At 40.0% G+C, this 19168-nt stretch overlaps 1 protein-coding gene across 2 annotated transcripts in view; it reads left to right on the forward strand.

Moving 5' to 3' along the window:
- The window catches only part of TENT4B (terminal nucleotidyltransferase 4B), an 85759-nt gene that overhangs the window by 5190 nt on the left and 61401 nt on the right, over positions 1-19168 (forward strand). The gene's annotated exons all lie outside the window — the stretch shown is intronic.

Consider the following 19168-nt stretch of genomic DNA (forward strand, 5'->3'; position numbering starts at 1 on the left):
CTGGCAAGTTGCTTAATGATATGAGACTGTTGTACATTTTCATGAGGCGTGGACCACTCGGAAAGTTGAATGAAAGATTTTGGAAGAAACCCTGAATTTAGAACCCTTTATGATGTAGCCTGGTTCCTTATGCACGTGAGAACTTTACATCTCAAAAAATGTGGCCATGGACACAAATATAATGTTGTGCCTAGAAACTAAACTGAGGTATTCTATCTTATCTTGTTTTCTGCTGGAATGGTTGTGTATATAATTTGAAGAAACCTACATTTTCAAATGAGTTGACATAATAAAAGTGTTCAGTAAAATTATAGCCTTTATTATCATGTCCTAAGTACTATACTAAACCCTTAGGTAGGTTCCTAGCTTCATTTAATTGTACTTAACTTTTTACTTTGAAATAATTATGGACTCAGGAAGCTGCAAAAAAAAAAAGTACAGAGTTCCATGTAGCCTTCACCCAGTTTCACGCAATGATATTACCTTACGTTATGATAGTTTATAATACCAAACCAAGAAATTGATAGCTTCAATCTATAACCTTATTCACATTCCACTAGTTTCATATGCATTTGTGTATTATGTACATGTATGTATAGTTGTCTGTTTATAGACTCATAACTGCAGTTACTACAATCAAGGTTTGAAACTATTTCATCACCGTAAAGATCTCTCATACTCTGCCTTTACTGCATCGCATCACACACACACACACACACACACACACACACACACACACACACACCGACCACTCTGTTCGCCATCTCTATAATTTTTTCATGTTGAGAATGTTATATAATAGAATCAGAAGTATGTCACTTTTGACGCTAACTTTTTTCTTATCCCGTAATTCCTTTGAGATTCATTCACAGTGTTGCACGGGCCAGTAGTGCATGAATTTTGACTATTGAAGAGTATTCCCGGTGTGGATGTAGTACAGGGTAACCGTGCACCCTTAAATGACATTGGGTTGTTTTCAGTTTTGGACTATTACAAAATAGAATATATATAAACACGTGAATGTTAGTTTTCTAGGGTAAATTTCTAAAGGGCTGTATCACATGGTAAATTCATGTTTAGTTTGAAAAGAAAACAAGCATTTTCCAGAGTGGCTGTACTATATATTCCTATCAGCAATGTACAAGCGATCTAGTTTCTCAGCATCTTGCCATCCCTTTGGGGCTAGCACAGTTTCTTTATGTTAGCCGTTCTAGAGTGGAGTTATAGCGCCCTGTTCTTTTATTGCATTTCCTCTCACAGATAATGCTACCTAATTTTAATCATTTAATTAAAAAACTTCTTGCCAGTATTGAAAATATTCTAGATGAAAAATCTCTAAACAAAATAATGACTTTAAAAGGCCTTAGATTTTCAATTTTCACATTGGTTTTCTCTCCTCAAACCCACTGCCGTCAATCAGTATTGACTTTTGACTCTATAGGGTTTCTGATTCTACATCTTTATGGAAACGGACAGTTTCATTTTTCTCTTAACGAGCGTCCATCGGGTCGAATTGAACCTCTGACTTTTGTGTTAGTAATCTAAGGCTAATCCACAGTGCCACTAGCATGTCTTTTGGTTTTATGTTAAAGGTATCGTTTTAATTTTGAAGTGCTTTGTAGTGTTTTCTTTACACACATTGCTTTTTCTAAGAAACTAGCCATTTATATCAAGTAGAGATTTAATCTCATTTTCTAGACTTTATAAAAGTATTCTCCTGGCTTGATTTTTAAATGGAGAGGTCTGTATACTTAGTATACTTTTGTATACACAATATACATTGTATCCATAGTCTACTTTTGTAGACTATGAATACATTTTCTTTTCTGTTGGCTAGGTTATATTTTGTGAAGTCATATTTTGGTTAGTTGGTAGGGGTAATGGTTAAGTTTTTTTTTTTTTAAAATGTTACTTTTATACCATATTTTTCACAGGGGTCTTTAAAAAGTTCATGGAAAAATTCCATTATCAAAAAAAAAAAGAAAAAAAATTCCATTATCTCTTAATTTCATTTTTCCGTGAACTTTCTTAAGCCCTCACATGAATAATGCCTTCAGATTGTGTACAGTAAATTCTTCATTTTCACATCCTGGCACAATCTGTTTCTAGACCAAGAATTGAAACTTGTTTTTCATTTTTTGCTTACTGGCTCCTTAAAGTTACTGTTTTAACTCTATCAAAATATCATTACACAATCAAGTATGTAAACCTCTTGCCAAATTAATTTCCAGTAACTTGGATTTAGTAAAGTGTTACGTCTGTGATAAGGTTTGCTATTTTGCTATCTTTATTCCTTGAAATATCCACCAGTGATTTTTTTTGTTTGTGTTGGTAGAGGTGAAGGCACCTTGGTGGCACAACAGGTTAAGCATTGGGTTAGTAACCACAAGGTCAGCAGTTTGAAACCACTAGAGCAGTGGTTCTCTACCTTCCCAATGATGCCACCCTTTAATACAGTTCATGTTGTGGTGACCCCCTCCACCAGCCATAAAATTATTTTCATTGCTATTTCTTAACTGTAATTTTGCTACTGTTATGAATCGGGCGACTCTGGTGAAAGGGTCGTTCGAACCCCAGAGGGGTTGCGACCCCCCGGGCTGAGAACTGCTGCTCTAGCTGCTCCACGGGAGAAAGACGAGCCTTTCTGTTTCCCTGAGGATTTATAGCCTCAGAACCCAACCGGAAAATTCTATCTGCCCTGTAGAGTAAGAATCTAGTTGCAATAGACTAGATGGCAGTCAGTTTTGGAGAATTTAGTATTAACTTCATTGTTCATTAAGAATACTTACTAGTTTAAGAAAATCTATGTATTTATATAATACTGCTAATAAATATCAATTGTCAACACAAAACACAATACCTTATAAAATATAGCTAAACCAAAGAAAAGAAAAAATACTGCATGTAATAATAGGATATAACTGCTGTTAATGCTTGTATAAATATTTTAGATATATCAATGCATATATAACTGCATAATTATCTAATTGCATAATTTCTGTGATCATTATTGGCTCTTACTAGTGTGATATACTTTTAAATTATTATATTTTCAATATAAAGATGTTATTTTCATGCTAAGATCTTTTTTTTTCTTTGGCAGAGGAACATCAGAATATTGTGGATATATCTTTTTTAAAAAGAAATTGATTATAATATCAAATATTTTCTATTATATGTATTTCTATAGCCATTACTTTTATTTTTAATAGTTTATTGGCATATGATTCATATATGCCAATATGGGAATTAAATACATTAAATGCATTATTACATTAAAAACAGTTGTGCAGTCATCACCACCATAAATTTTGGAATATTTTCTTCATCCTTGTATCCATTATTATTTACTCCTCATTGCTCCCCAACTTCTTTCCCTGCTACAACCCTCCCTGAGGAACTATTAATTTAGGTACTGTCCCATACATTTACCTATCCTGGATTTCATATAAAGAAAAACTCCGAAAAACCTCAATCCAAAAGAAAGCAGAGATCATAGAAAGTAGAACAAATTTAAAATGAGTCAAAGGGGAAAACACACGAGGTTCAATTTTAACCTAATGATACCTGCAATAGTGTACTTTCCAATGTACTCTCTGAGGGCAAGACAATTCACATCCCTAGTCAATGATCCGAGAGAGTCCACGTGGGGACTCTGCGAATGGATTTTGCGGTTTTGCCGGCATCCACAACCTTCTGCAAGCCAGGTGGTCAGATTTTAAGTTCTAATACAAACTCATGATCATGGACTTTATTATTAATAATCCTTTGATCACATGAGTTGGTGTACTTGTGCAGACTTAGAGCTGGACACTGTAGAATTCAATAACACTCATTCACTAAGGCAAAACTCAGTCTGCAGGACTAAGAAATGTCATAAAAAGTAAAGAGACTGTGAGGGAAAGTAACAAGCATATGGTAATCTGAAGCTGCCAGTTATTGAGTAACCTCAAAAGCAAGAGATTTAAGCCAAGTCCGATGGTTCCAGTGTCTTCCAAGTTACCTTGAGAGCAGTCATCTGCTTCTTACACCGTGGCATTTCAGCTTTAAGTCCAAATGTGTATTCTGTTCCTTTAATCTACAAGAGTTATACGTAAGGTAAAGTGCGGTTCACTTAAATGGGGTTTCCAAATTGGATTCTTCTGATTTGGCCTATGAAGAATGCTGTGCAGCTTATAAAAACAAAACAAAACAAAACCGAAATCCAGGCAGCCTATTCTAACACATGGCCTGGATAGAAATTTGGTAAAAAAAAAATTCATGCTTAGGATCATACCGTATATACTCTCCTATAAGCTGACCCGAATATCAGCTGAGACACCTAATTTTATCACAAAAACTGCATTAAAAATGTGCTGGACAAACTCGGCTTATACACGAGTATAGACGGTAATACAAATCAGACAGTCCCGCATAGCAGGATCTATTTGGTCCTTTCCCTCTCCTCTTAAACGAAAAACTGAGCGCAGCTGTGGTACAGCCTCCTCTGAAGAAGTGGTTTTTAAGATGTACTAATAAGGGAGTGATAAGTAGATCATACACATTAGACAGACACGTCACCATAGTGGTTGGTGGGGAGACTGAATTCAAAGATGATCTGACTTGAGAACAGATGCCTGTCTCTATAGGTCGTGATGTTGTACAACATTTGTCCTGTTCTGATTGCCTCACTTCTTTTCCTCATGTGTTCCCCAGGTCCCTTCATGTTGGGAAGTGTTTGGTGGTTTCATCAATGCTTTTTGGCAATACATAGTATTCCATTGTGTGCATGGACCTAAGTTTCTTTAGCAATCCTACTGATAGGCTTTGAGCTGTTTGCAACCTTTTGATATGAAGAAGCAGCGCCCTGATTAACATGGGGACTGCGTGTTCCCGAGCAGTGGCACATGGTCACAGACTCACTAGAAATATGAGCGTTCTAATCTCTCTGCACCTTCTCAAATATTTTTTTGTTTTCTATTTTTTCGAGTTGGGTTGTCATTTTTGCTACACGGTGATATCTCATTGTTATTTTGATTTGTATTTCCCGAATGGCTAGTGATTCTATGAGCATATTTCATGTGTTTGTTAGCCATTTGAATATCTTTTTTGGTGAACTGCCTGTTCATGCCTTTGGTGCACTTTTAAAATTAGATTATTTGATTTTTTTCTTAGGGAGGTATTGCAGAATTCTAAAGATCTTCGAAACTAGTCACTTCACTGTGTCATTGCTGAAGATTTTCCCTAGTGTGTGGGCTCTATTTTTACTCTTCTGATGGAGTTTTTGATGCACATAGTGTCTTATTTTTAGTAAGTCCCAGTGATCTCTGATTTTGTGATCTCATATTTTGTTTCTGACGGTGTGCTTCATTTGTTATATTTGATAGTATGTCTGTGCCCTGCAATAGGGCCCTGAAGTTTGTCCCTGTTTTATCATCTATGAGCTTTATAACTCTGGAATTTACTTTGATCCTTTTTGAGGTTTGTTTTTTTTTTTAACATGGTGAGGTATGGGCCCTATTTCATTCTTCTGCAGGTGGAGATCCAATATTGCCAGCAACATTTGTTGAAGATACCATTTCTTTACCATTTGATGTTTTTTGGCCCTTTGTTGAAGATCAGTTGCCTTTATGTGGATGAATTTATTCTTGGGGTTTCTATTCTGTCCATTGGTCTACATGCCTGTGTCAGTGCCAGGTTGTTTTGAATATTGTGGCTATATAATAGGTTTTGAGGTTGGAGTATTATCCTATCTTCTACTTTGTTATTTTTAAGGAGTTATTTGCTTATCCTGGATCTCTACCTTCTCCATATGATGTTAGTAATTAATTAGCTTTTCAATTTCTTTAAAGAATGAAGTTGGAATTTGGATCAGAATTGCTTCATATTTATAGATTGTTTTGACTATTATTGGCTTTTTCCTAATATTAAGTCTTTTTATCTATAAACAGGAGTCCAGGTGGCATAGTGACTTATTCATGGGGTTGCTAACTACGGAGCCAGCAGTTCAAAATCATCAGGTACTCCACAGGAGAAGGATGAGGCTTTCTACTCACGTAAAGAGTTATAGTCTCAGAAACCCACAGGGGGCAGTTTTACCCTGCCCCCTGTGAATTATCCTCACTGCATGGCAGTGAGTTCCTTCCTTTCTTCCCCCCCCACCCAATCCTTTTATTGGGAGCTCTTACAGCTCTTATAACAATGCATACATCAATTTATCAATTTATCAAGCACCTTGTGCATATGTTGCCATCATCATTTTTTTAAATTTTAACAATTTATTAGGGGCTCATACAATTCTTATCACAGTTCATACATATACATACATCAATTGTATAAAGCACATCTGCACAGTCCCTGCCCCAATCATTTTTTTTTCCTCTTTTCTTTTTCTACACCCTACCAGGGACCCATACAACTCCCATCACCATCCACACATACACATACATCAACCGCATAAAGCACATCCATACATTCCCTGCCCCAATCATTCTCAAAGCATTTGCTCTCCACCTAAGCCCCCCGCATCAGGTCCTCCTTTTTTTTTCCCCTCCCTCCCCCCTCCCTCCTCCCATGCGCCCTTGGTAATTTATACCTCGTTATTTTGTCATACCTTGCCCTGTCCGGAGTCTCCCTTCCCCCCATTCTCCGCCGTCCCTCTCCCAGGGAAGAGGTCACATGTAGATCCTTGCAATCAGTTCCCCCCTTCCAGCCCACCCACCCTCCACTCTCCCAGCATCGCCCCCCACACCTCTGGTCCTGAAGGCATCATCCACCCTGGATTCCCTGCACCCCCAGCCCTCATATGCACCAGTGTACAGCCTCTGTCCTATCCAGTCCTGCAAGGTAGAATTCGGATCATGGTAGTTGGGGGGAGGAAGCATCCAGGATCTGGGGGAAAGCTGTGTTCTTCATCGGTACTACCTCGCACCCTAATTAACCCATCTCCTCTCCTAAACCCCTCTATGAGGGGATCTCCATTGGCCGACACTTGGGCCTTGGGTCTCCACTCTACACTTCCCCCTTCATTTAATATGGTATATATATACATATACATATACACATATATACACACACTTATATCGTTGTTGTTTTTTTTGCATGATGCCTTATACCCGGTCCCTTGGCACCTCGTGATCGCACTGGCCGGTGTGCTTCTTCCATGTGGGCTTTTTTGCTTCTGAGCTAGATGGCCGCTTGTTCACCTTCAAGCCTTTAAGACCCCAGACACTATCTCTTTTGATAGCCGGGCACCATCAGCTTTCTTCACCACATTTGCTTATGCACCCATTTGTCTTCAGCGATCCTATCATGGAGGTGTGTAGTCAATGATATGATTTTTTGTTCTTTGATGCCATCATCATTTTCTAAACATTTTCTTTCTGCTTGAGCCCTTGCGGGGGGTGGGTTGAGGGGGTGTTATCCGTTGCCCATTGCATTCGCTTCCTCCTTTTCTCCTCCTCTTCCTCCCATCTTCCCCTTACTCTCTTGGTATCGCTACTCCCATTTCAGTTCCTGAGGGGTTTATCTGTCCTGAATTCCATGTGTCTAGAGCTCTTGTCTGTACCAGTATCCATGCCCTGGTTGAGCCGGATTTGTAAGGTAGAGCTAGGGTCATGATATTGTGAGTGAGGAAGTTTCAGGGAACCAGGGGAATAGTCTATGTTTTGTCAGTGTTGTACCGCATTCCTTCCTTTTGATCCTTCTGTGAGAGGCTGTCCAGTTGTCTACAGATGGGTTTGGGGTCTCCACTTCAACCTCCTTTGTTCTCAATAATATGATTATTTGTTTTGGGTCTTCTGATACCTGTTACTTGATTCCACTGACACCTCGTGATCACACAGGCTGGCGTGCTTCTTTAATGTACGCATTTTGCTTCCCTGCTAGATGACCATTTGTTTAACTTCCAAGCATTTAAGATCCTAGATGCTATATCGTTTAATAGCCTGGCACCATCAGCGTTCTTCACCACATTTGCTTATGCACCCATTTTGTCTTTAGGGATCATGTCAGGAGGGTGAGCATCACAGAATGCTAGGGTAATAGAACAAAGTGTTCTTGCATTGAGGACGGCTTCAGTAGAGGCCCAAAGTCTGTCCAGTTCCTCAATATAATGCCATATAAATATATGTACCGTATATACTCAAGTATACACTGACTTGATTATCAGTTGAGGCACCTAATTTTACCACAAAACTGCATTAAAAATGGGCTGAAAAACTCGGCTTATACACGAGTATATACAGTATGTGGGCCAATACCTCTATTATTATGAATGAACATATTTACATATGTAGACAACTATATTTCTTCTTGAACGTTTTCGCTTCCTAGATTGTTCCTCTGTTTCCTTTTACCTTCCTCCTGCCCCACCAACATGCTCACCCTTCATGTGTCAGTAATTCCTCTCAGCTAGCATTCTGTTCCTCCAGCACCACCAGGGTTCGCCACCCCCCTCGCAGTGAGTTTCTTGATGCATGAATATGAGATAGTCTTCTATTTGTGTTGGCCTCTTTTGATTTCTTGCCTTAGTGTTCTTTGTACAGGTCTTTCCCCCTCTGATTAGTTGATTCCGACTAGTTTATCTCCCGTGTGGCTATTGTAAACGACATTGTTTTCTTGATGTCTTTTTCCAGAGCATTCTTTGCGTTAGCTTAATGGGAATCTGAATGATTTGTATTTCTTAATCTTGTATCCTGCCATGCTTGATCCTATGACTGTTTCCAACAATCTTCTTGCTTTGTCTTTGGGGCTTTCTGCATATAAATTCATAGCATTCGCAAAGACTCAGACTTTCACTTGTTCCTTGTCCAGTTGTATTCCTCTGATTTCTTTTTGTTGTCTAATGGTTCTGGCTAAGACTTCCAACATATTTTTGAATAAGAGTGGTAATGGGGGATCCTTTTTTTCCCTTGTTCCCATTTGCAGAGGAAATGTTTTTGGTAAGGCGTTGGCCATTGGTTTTTCAGATACGGCTTTTTGTGTGTTGAGAAATTTCTCATTTATCTTTATTTTGTTGATGGATGTTGGATATTGTAAAATGCCTTTTCTGTATCGATTCACATGATCCTGTGGTTCTTATTTTTGTTGCTGTTGTTAATATGGTGGGTTACAGTGATTTGTTTTTCTAATGTTGGATTATCTTTGTGTAAATTGTATAAATCTTACTTGATCATAGTGTTTTAAAAATTTTTGTTTTAAGTATATAAATTATTGGATTCTTTTTGCCAGGATTTTGTTGAGACTTTTTACATCTGTGTTTATAGGGCTATTGCTTTCTATCCTAGTACCGTTCCCTGGTTTGGGCTTTAGCAGGCTTGTGCTTTCTTAGAATGAGCTTGGAAGATTGCTGTCCTTTTTATTTTCTGGAAAAGTCTGGGTAGAATTGGTGACAGCTCTTCTCTGAATTCTTGGTAGAATTCCCTGTGAAGCCATTTTTTTTCCTCCTCAACTTTTTAATTATACAATCCTCATTCTCCAGGCACAGTATTCATATTCAATTACTATTTAATATCATATTCTTTTAAAATAAATTTGCTTCTGATCAGAAATATCGTACTCAGACTTAATTTTTGTATTATTTTCATCTTTTTTGGAAAGAATGGTTATTACTGTTCAGTAATAACAAGATCAGTCTGAAAAGTATCTGATTATACTTTTATTCTGTCTAATCTTTCCAATATGAGAAAGTGAAGCCATTTTTATTTCATTTGCTTGTTTTGTGATTTTACCCTTTCTTTTCTAGATATTTCCACCTTCTCTTTCTAATCTTTTGTTAAGTTGCCAATATTTTGAATCCATTCAAAGAACCAACTTTTTGCCTTGTTGGTTTTTTCCCATTGTTTTTCAGTATTCCAATTCATTTATTACTATTTTAATTTTTATAATTTCTTTTGGTTGAGGGTTTATGATGTTGCTCTTGTTCTAGTTGATGAAGATATTGTGCTAAGGGGTGAATTTTGGTTTGCTCCTCCTTTTTCATGTGTGTGTAGGTTGTTATAAATTATATTGCCCTCAGGTAACTGCGTTTGCTGTGAACCAGAGGTTTTACTGTGTCCCAAAGTTTTGTTATGTTTTTGTTCTGTGTGTTTCAAGGAATTTTTATATTTTACTCTTATTTGATCTATGACTATAATTTTTAAGTAGTGTGCTGTTCAGTTTCCACAGTTGGTTGTTTAGCCGCTGTTTTTTATTAAAATAGTTTATTTCTAGTATTACAGCACTGTGGTCTGAGAAAATGGATTGGGCAACCTGGATGTTTCAAATTTTATTTAGTCTTGCTGAGTGGCTTCACACCTCTGTTTTAGAAAATGTTCCGTGGACACTGGAGAAGAATGGGAACTTGTTATTTTTGGGTGGCGTGCTATGTATATGTCTAAAAAGTTGAATTGACTGATTGTGTCGTTTAGTTCTTTGTGTTTATTGAGCTTCTTCTGTCTTTGCTTGAGAGTGGTGTATTGAAATCTCCAACTATTATTGCTTGTACTGTCTAATTCTCTCTCTTAAAAAATCATTTTATTAGAGGCTCATACAACTCTTATCACAATCCATACACACATCAATTGTGTAAAGCACATTTGTACATTCGTTACCCTAATCATTCTCAAAGCATTTTCTCTCCACTTAAGCCCCTGGCATTATGTCCTCATTTTTCCCTCCCTCCCCACTCCCCCTTCTTCATGGACCCTTAATAATTTATAAATTATTATTTTGTCATATCTTGCTCTGTCCCACGTCTCCCTTCACCTACTTTTCTTCTGTCTGTCCCCCAGGGTGGGGGTCACATGTAGATCCTTGAAATCTGTTCCCCCTTTCCAACCCACCCTCCCTATTCCCTCCCAGCATCTCCACTCACACCACTGGTTTTGAGGGAATCATCCGTCCTGGATTCCCTGTGTTTCCAGTTCCCACCTGTACCAATGTACATCCTCTGGTCTAGCCAGACTTACAAGGTAGGATTTGCATCATGACAAGTGGGGGGGAGGGCAGGAAGCATTTAGGAACTAGAGGAAAGTTGTATTTTTCATTGTTGCTACATCGCACCCTGACTGGTTCGGATGTTCAGTGGCCTACAAATGGGCTTTGAGTCTCCACTCTGAACTTCCCCCCTCATGTACGAAGGTAGGATTTTTTTGTTCTGATGATGCCTGATAACTGATCCCTTCAACACCTCGTGATCACACAGGCTGGTGTGCTTCTTCTATGCGGGCTTTGTTGCTTCTGAGCTAGATGGCCGCTTGTTTACCTTCAAGCCTTTAAGACCCCAGACACTATATCTTTTGATAGCTGGGCACCATCAGCTTTCTTGACCACATTTGGTGGTTCACCCTTTTTGTCTTCATCTGTTGCGTCGGGAGGGTGAGCATCACAGAATGTCAATTTAATAGAAGAAAGTATTCTTGCATTGAGGGAGTACATGAGTGGAGGCGCAATGTCCTTCTGCTACCTTAATACTAACCCTATAAATATATGCACATAGATCTATTTCCCCATCCTCATGTATAAATATATTTGCATATGTACATGTCTTTATCTAGACCTGTATAAATGCCCTTTGCCTCCCAGCTCTTTCCTCTATTTCCTTTGATATTCTTCCTGTCTTACTATCATGCTCAATCCCTACCAGGGTTTCAGCAATTCCTCTTGGTTACATTACCTTTGATCATGCCCAACTAGACCTACCACACCCTCCTCACCACCTATTTGATTCGCTTGTTGTTCCCTTGTCCCAGGGTTTATAAATACCACTACCTTTCCCGCCACCTCCACCTCCCCCATGTCCCCGCAGAACCTGTCGGTCCTGTTGTTTTCTCCCCCAGTTGTTCATGCAGCCTGTCTTATTTAGACAGACCTGAGGAGATAATAACATGCATAAAAACAAGATAGAGCAAAAGCAAGCAACAATATACAACAAAACAACAACAACAAACCAATGAAAAAGCACAAAACACAACAAGAACGAAAAGCTTGTAGTTTGTTCAAGGATTTTTTTGTTGGCCTTTAGGAGTGTTTCCAGGCCAGTCTGTTGGGGCACCACACCCTGGCCCCAAAGTCCACCTTCAGCATTCTCTGGGGACCTTGCCGCTCCATTCTCTTGCTGTTCTGTTGCACCCCCTTAATATTTTGCCTCAGTGTTGCGGGATCCAATCGGGTGCAATTCCCACACTGTGTCTCTGGTGTTGTCCCCTATAGGGCTACGGGTCAGTGAGGGGCGTCACGTCTCATAGTGGGGCCGACCATGTGGTTGGTCCTCTCTGTCGACTGATTGCTCTAATTGGGAACATCGTCCTCAGGCCCTGGTGGGCCAGGATATTCTCCAGTCTCTCCTCCTCAATTCATCTCCTCCTGTGTGCTCCGATCAGGTATGTCCCTCTCCCGGAGTTGTAGATTCAGTGCCGTCCTTTGAAATAAATTCTTCTGACGGGAGGGACAGGTGTCCACTTAGTAGTTGGGGTTGGGGCCGGGCCCCCAGAAATTTCCACTGATCCCTACTCCAAACCAGCCTGTTGCATTTATATCTTGGAGCACTGGGTGAAGTCTGGTCCCTCTTTCCTTGTGGAGATATAAACAATACCCTCCCCTTGGGTGGGTTAATGCCCTGTGCCCCTGATACCCTTTTATTTATTATTATTAATTATTATTATTTTCCTTTCCGCACTTCCTTTTTAGTTGTCTACCACGTGTATCCCTGTATTTGGTCTGGCCCCTGCCATATTACCTGGTCCTCACCCCAAGGATGTTTGTATACTGTAGCTTTTCCCCTATTGCCCTTTTGCCTTTTTTTTTTTTTTAAAGCTTACCTCAGCAACCTTTCAAGTCTTTCTATATTTAAGTCAATACTATCTTGAGTTCTGTTTTCTCTTTATTGCCCTCTGGGTCAGGTTGTTCTATGTGGTGTGGTCTCTTATTTATGTTTGGTGAGTGTTGTTCTTCTGCCCATACTGGTTTGGCAAGGAGCTTTTATAGGGCTGGGTGTCTCCTAATGTATTCTTTGAGTTTTTTCTTGTCTGGGAAGACTTCTCCATCTATCTTGATTGATAATTTGGCTGGGTAGAGTGTTCTTGGGTTAGCATTGTTTTCCTTCAATTTTTGGAATATGTTACTCTACTCTCTCCTCTTCTTCATAGTTTCTGCTGATAGGTCTGAGCATATTCTTATTTCTGAACCTTTCTATGTGATTACTTGTTTTTCCCTAGCCGTTCTCATGATTTTCTCCTTTTCCTCAAAGTTGGATAATTTAACTATTATATGCCTTGGTGACTTCTTGGGATCCACTGTAGCTGGTGTTCTTTCAGCCTCCTGAATGGTTTCCTGGTTTTCATTCATTAAGCTGGGGAAGCTTTCCTCCAAGAATTCTCTCACTATTGTTACAGATGACTTCTTTGTTGTGTCTTCCTCCGGTAAGCCAATAATTCTAATGTTGTTCCGCTTCATAGCTTCAGACATAGCTCTTAGGTTTTCTTCAGCTTCTCTGATGATCTTATTAGATTTTTGTTTGCGTTTGTTAAAGTCTCCTTAGCTGTCCTCCAAGTCACTCATGCGGTTCTCTGCTTCCTGCAGTCGATTCTCTAGGACTGTGTTTCTGCTACTAATTTTTGTTTTCTCCTCCCTAAACTCCTCTATTTTCCTTTGCTTTATGGCTTTTATCTCCTCTATCATTTCATCCTTTTTTCTGTATTGTTTCCCTCATATCCTGTATGACTCACAGTAGCATTCTGAAAATTTCTTTCTGTGGCAGCTCAATGTCTGCTTCTTCTATTCATGTTATTATGTTCAGGACATCTTCTGCCAATGCTTTTTGTTTCTCCAAGTTTTTCATTGAGGTAGTTTGGGCTGGTGGCTGTTTGCATTGCGTTGCTTTAGAGGAGCCAGGTGCCATTTTCCAGAGAGTCAGACTTTCTCTGGGAGACTTGTAGGAATGCTTCTTTGAACTGCCTACAGCTTATTTCACTATGGTATTAATCTACCACTTTATCCTGTGTCTTCCCTCTCAGGGGAGTGGCCCAGAAGGCTGGTGGGTTGCGGAGGTTCTTGCAGCAGCTTAGAATGTTGAGGAGTGTTGGCCGAGCTACCTTAGGAACCCAGGCACACAGGCAGGAATTCCCCTGTAAGAAGTTGAGCAGAGTATCCCCTGGTGGAGGTCAGCAGGGCTTTCACCAACCTATGGCTAGCTACACTGGTGGAGCTCACCTAGTTGGGTGTGGCACAGGTTTAAATGTACTAGGCTAAGGGGAGAGTGGTCTGGAATTTAGCAGTAGTGTGTGAGAGACCAAGAAAGAGACAAAGAGGAGAAAAATAATTTAGAAATCAAGCCAAGCTGAGCCTGTTGGGTGTGTGGGATGGGTGTGTCGGGGAGGGAAATGATATAGTGAAGAGATGGAAACAAAGGCAATAATGTAACTGTGTCCTGATCCCCACCAGGGGAGCCGCAAGGGTTTAGTCCCTGCTCTGAGGCAGCAGAGGCAAGCTGTGGCTGTGTTGAGAAAAAGCCCCTGCACAGCCCTCTGAGACTGAGTGAGTGGACAGAGAGGAGATGGAAACAAGAGCAACAATGTAGCTGACACCAATCCCTGCCTGTGGAGTTGCAAGGGTCCAATCTCTGCCCTGAGGTAGGTGATGGCAAACTCTGGTTGTGTTGAGACCAAGCCTCCCTACAGACTCCAAATGGTCCTGGCTCTGGCAGAGACAGTGGCGGGGCTAAGGTCAACCCCCAGCCGGCCTCCACTGACGTAAGCCAAAAGTCCCTAGCTCCTCAAAACCCCATGGGTCTGTGCCTTCCTTCATATCTTTATGGTGCTCCTCCTGTATTTCAGCAGTGTTGAATTTTCTTCTACCAACTCTCCTGGCCTGAATTCTGCGGAGTCTCCGGTACATTGTACAGTGTTACTCCGTCGCCATCTTCCCGGAAGTCCTTGTCTAATTCTCTCTTCTGTGAGAATTTGATTAATGTATTTAGAAAGTCTCTCATTGGGAGAATATATGTTTATCACTTCTTGTTCTATTGTTCCTATAATCATTATGTAGTGTCAGTTTTTTATCTCTCCTGACATTTTTTGCCTTGAAGTGTATTTCATCAGAGATTAATATTGCCACTCTTGCACCTTTTTGTTTCTATTAGCTTGTAACTTATTTTCCATCCTTGATATTTAGTCTATTTTTGTCTTTGTTTTTAAAATGTGTCTCTTGTAGAGAACATAATGATGGTCTGTTTTTCTAACCCAATCTGCCACCCTTTGTTCCTTCACTGGTGCGTTTAATCCATTGACATTCAGTGTCCTTATTGATACATGTGGTTTTTTTGCTGTCATTTTGCCACTTCATTTTGCCACTTCATTTTTGTTTTTGTGGTTTTATTGGTTTCTTTGTTCTTCCTCTGTTTCTGTTTTGAGAACCTTCTTCAGGCTCTTGACCTGCACGTTGCACTCGTTTATCTGTTGTTATTTATTCTCTGTGTGTTTACATTAGTGTTTTTTGTAATGCTGTTATGTTTTGTTTTTCACAAAGTCCTTTTATTTCTACTCAAATTATTCTGGAATTACACTTATTTCACTCTCATATCAAGGGGTAGTTTTACTGGGTACAGGATTTTTGGTTGGCAGTTTCTCTGTCTGGATTTTATATGTCACTCCATTATGTTCTTGCCCACATGGTTTCAGCTGAGACACCCAAATGTATTCTTAATGGTTTTGTTTGTAGGTGACTGTTCATTTTCTCCGAGCTGCTCTCAGGATTCTGTTATTTTCTTTGATGTTGGAAGTTGGAGTGGGTTATGTTGTAGTTTTACTTTGGGAGCCAATTTGTTGTGGTTCTCGTAGCTTCTTGAATTGCTATTTTTTTCTCCTTATAATAACTATTTTTCCTCCTTTACAGTGCTAGAGAAGTTTTCTGTCATGGCTTCTTGTACTATTTTTTTCTGTAGATTTTTTTTCTTGCTCCAGGATTTCAATGAGAGGTTGTTTTATTTGATGGTGCTTCACATCATCCATAGACGATTTTCACATTCTTTTGATTTTTTATTGTTTCTTCTACTATAATCTAAAGAATTATATTCAAGCTCATAATTTGTGTTCTGATTTTCTTTAACTTTATCACTGTGCTCTTTCCCCATGTTTTCCAACATTGCTATCATATTATTTATCTTCTGGAGTTCTATTTGGCACGGTTTTTTAATTATTCCCTCAATCCATTGAAAGTTTCTTAACACCATTCTCCTGGGTTCTGTTTCTGGTAGTTCCTTGGTTGTTTCTTTAGAGTAATCCTTTGGATGTGGTTGTTTAGTTGTTTGTGCCTTGATTTTTTTGTGTGGATGGTGTATCCTGCAATTGCTGTTTCTGCATGTAGCTATTATTTCTGAGTGGACTTCTAGGCCGTGTGGGGATAGCTAACTCTGTTGAATGCTGCAGGGGAGGATTAGTAGGAATGGAACCAGACAACAACAACCACAACAAAAATGACAGAAAAGAAAATCAAGGATAGAAAGAAGCAAAGGAACTGGGTGGGCGGCATTAAAGAAGGACCATAAGTTTCATAACAATAATGAAAAAATATGTTTTAAGGATGGTAATAAAATTAATAGATACAGAAATAAGTTTCAGAGGAAAAGAGATAGTGGGGAATGGAAAAGGTCGAATAAAAATTAAAATGTATACTTAGATTTTTAAAAAATAAGTTGAATTAAAGATATTAAAAAGGAGAAAAAAGAAGAGATAGTGTTCTTTGGTTTAGGACTTAACTGCAGCTCAAGAATCTTGCTGCTGTTGTAGGTTTGAGTGGGCTTGGGGCACTAGGATGGGCATGTGGTGTCAAAAGTTGTTGGTGCTAGGTCAGGGGCCTAGGAAGTGCCTGTGTTCGGGTGGTGGAGCTGGTGTTTGCATAGTGTGTCTTCAGTTAGCGAGGGTCTCTAGGGATGAGTTCTACAGCTGGAACTCCCTTTGCAATGGCCATGGTAGCAGCTCTCTCTGGGGAGGGGAACCTTGATTACGGTCCTACACTGCAGGTTATCTTCTCCCTGGGAGGAACTGCAGATGGGTACAGTGGGATGTTGAAGCACCAGCATCAGTTGCCATGCCCAGCTGGTGCTCAAGTCACTTCGGCTGCTGTAGCTGAAACTACAGAGGCAGGCTATGGAGGGACCTGGGAGCAGCAATAAATGTTATGCTACGGGATCTCTCATGGGAGCTCCTATTTCTCATAAGTTGTGGGGTTGGGAGTGGCAGCTGCTTCAGTGGCAACATTGTGTGGCAGTGCCACTGGTTAGTCTGTGCAGCATCAGCAGTGGTGTATTTGTGTGGCTGGCTATGTGGAAGAGGGGCCAGCAGTGGTGGCAGGGGTGCTGACTGGATGGTGGAGTCCTCCTTGCTGAGTGACTGACATGGTATGGTATCCCTGATGGGTCCCCAAAGAAAACAGTGGCAAGAAGCAGAGGAGAAAGAGCAGAAGAGGTGCTCCATGATGGGCGTCGTCAGTAAGGACCCATAGTTTGTATGAGTAGTTGTAGGGGCGAGCATGTAGCACTGGCCCCACCTGCTGGTCAATGGTGAAGAGGCAACAGGAGCAGTGACAGCTCTAAATGAGAAAGCACATAAAGGCTGCCAGTAGGAGCCAGCAGAAGTTGCCCAACTCTCCGTGTGAGCTTATGTTCCTTCTTCCCCTCCCCTACGTGTTCCACAAACTGTGAACTGCAGAAAATTGGTCAACTAAACTTTAAGTGGTTCTCTGGTTTCAAAGGAGCCTGAGTATCCTTCTCATCGAGTTTTTCTCTGTTGTTAAAAGAGGTCCTTCTATGTGTCTTTTTAAAAAAAAACCATTTTATTAGGGGCTCATATGACTCATCACAATCCATACATATATCAATTGTGTAAAGCACATCTGTGCATTCATTTTCAAAGCATTTGCTCTTCACTTAAGCCCTTGGCATTAGGTCCTCTCCCCCCCCCCCACTCTCCTCACTTCCCCCTCTCTCATGAGCCCTTGGTAATTTATAAATTGTTATTTCGTCATATCTTGCCCTGTCTGACATCTCCCTTCCTTCTATGCGTCTTAACTGGTGGCCATCATCCCAGAAAAACCCGCCTTTTGTTTTTATATAAAAGACTTAAGTTTAAGTGAGCCATTGCCTCAGCCAAGATTAATGCCTTTTTCCTATTATCATAAAATTCACACCACAAAATTCATAAAAATACAATTCATTGCTTTTAGTATGGTCACAAAGTTGTGCAGTCATCACAGGTATCTAATTTTCGAATATATTCATCAGCCCAAAAAGAAACTTCATACCCATTAGTACTTACTGCCTCCTTTCCCCTTCTTCCAGTTCTGTAGGCAACTGGACAAACCCTCACAGAAGAGGTCGCGGGGAGGAGATGAGCCAGTCAGGGTGCAGGGTAGCAACAATGAAACATACAACTTTCCTCTAGTTCTTAAATGCAACAAATGTACAAATGTGCTTGACACAATGGATGTTTGTATGGAGTGTGATAAGAGTTATGAAGGGTTCATGAAGAATTGGGGAGTGAGGAGGGAGGGGGGAAATGAGCAGCAGATATTAAGGGCTCAAGTAGAAGGCAAATGTTTCGAGAATGGAGATGGCAACAATGTACATATGTTCTTGACACAATTTTATGGATGTATGGATTGTGATAAGAATTGTACAAGCCCCAAATAAAATGATTTTTTTTAAAAGGGAAAAAAATAAAGGTGAGGCAAGAAAAAAAAGAGTTTTACGAGCCCTCAATAAAGTGATTTAAAAAAAAGTTGACGGAAAGTCAAGGGAGATGGAGGAAGGAGCTGGGAGTCAAGGGGCATTTATGGAGGTCTAGGCAAAGACATGTACATGCAAATATATATATGAGGATGGGGAAATAGATCTATGTGTCTATATTTATAGGTTTAGTATTAAGGTGACGTAAGGACCTTGGGCCTCTACTCAAGCACTCCCTCAATGCATGAATACTTTCTTTTATTAAATTTGCACTCTATGATGCTCACTCTCCCGACACAATTGCTGAAGCCAAAGTGGGAGAACAAGTAAATGTGGTGAAGAAATCTGATAGTGCCCAGATATCAAAAGAGATAGTGACTGGGGTCTTAAAGGCTTGAAGATAAACAAGCAGCCATCTAGCTCAGAAGCAACAAAGCCCACATGGAAGAACACACCAACCTGTGTGATCGCGTGGTCCTAAAGGTATCG

This window comes from Tenrec ecaudatus, chromosome 18, assembly GCF_050624435.1.
Source record: "Tenrec ecaudatus isolate mTenEca1 chromosome 18, mTenEca1.hap1, whole genome shotgun sequence".
In the NCBI taxonomy this organism is placed as follows: Eukaryota; Metazoa; Chordata; class Mammalia; order Afrosoricida; family Tenrecidae; genus Tenrec; species Tenrec ecaudatus.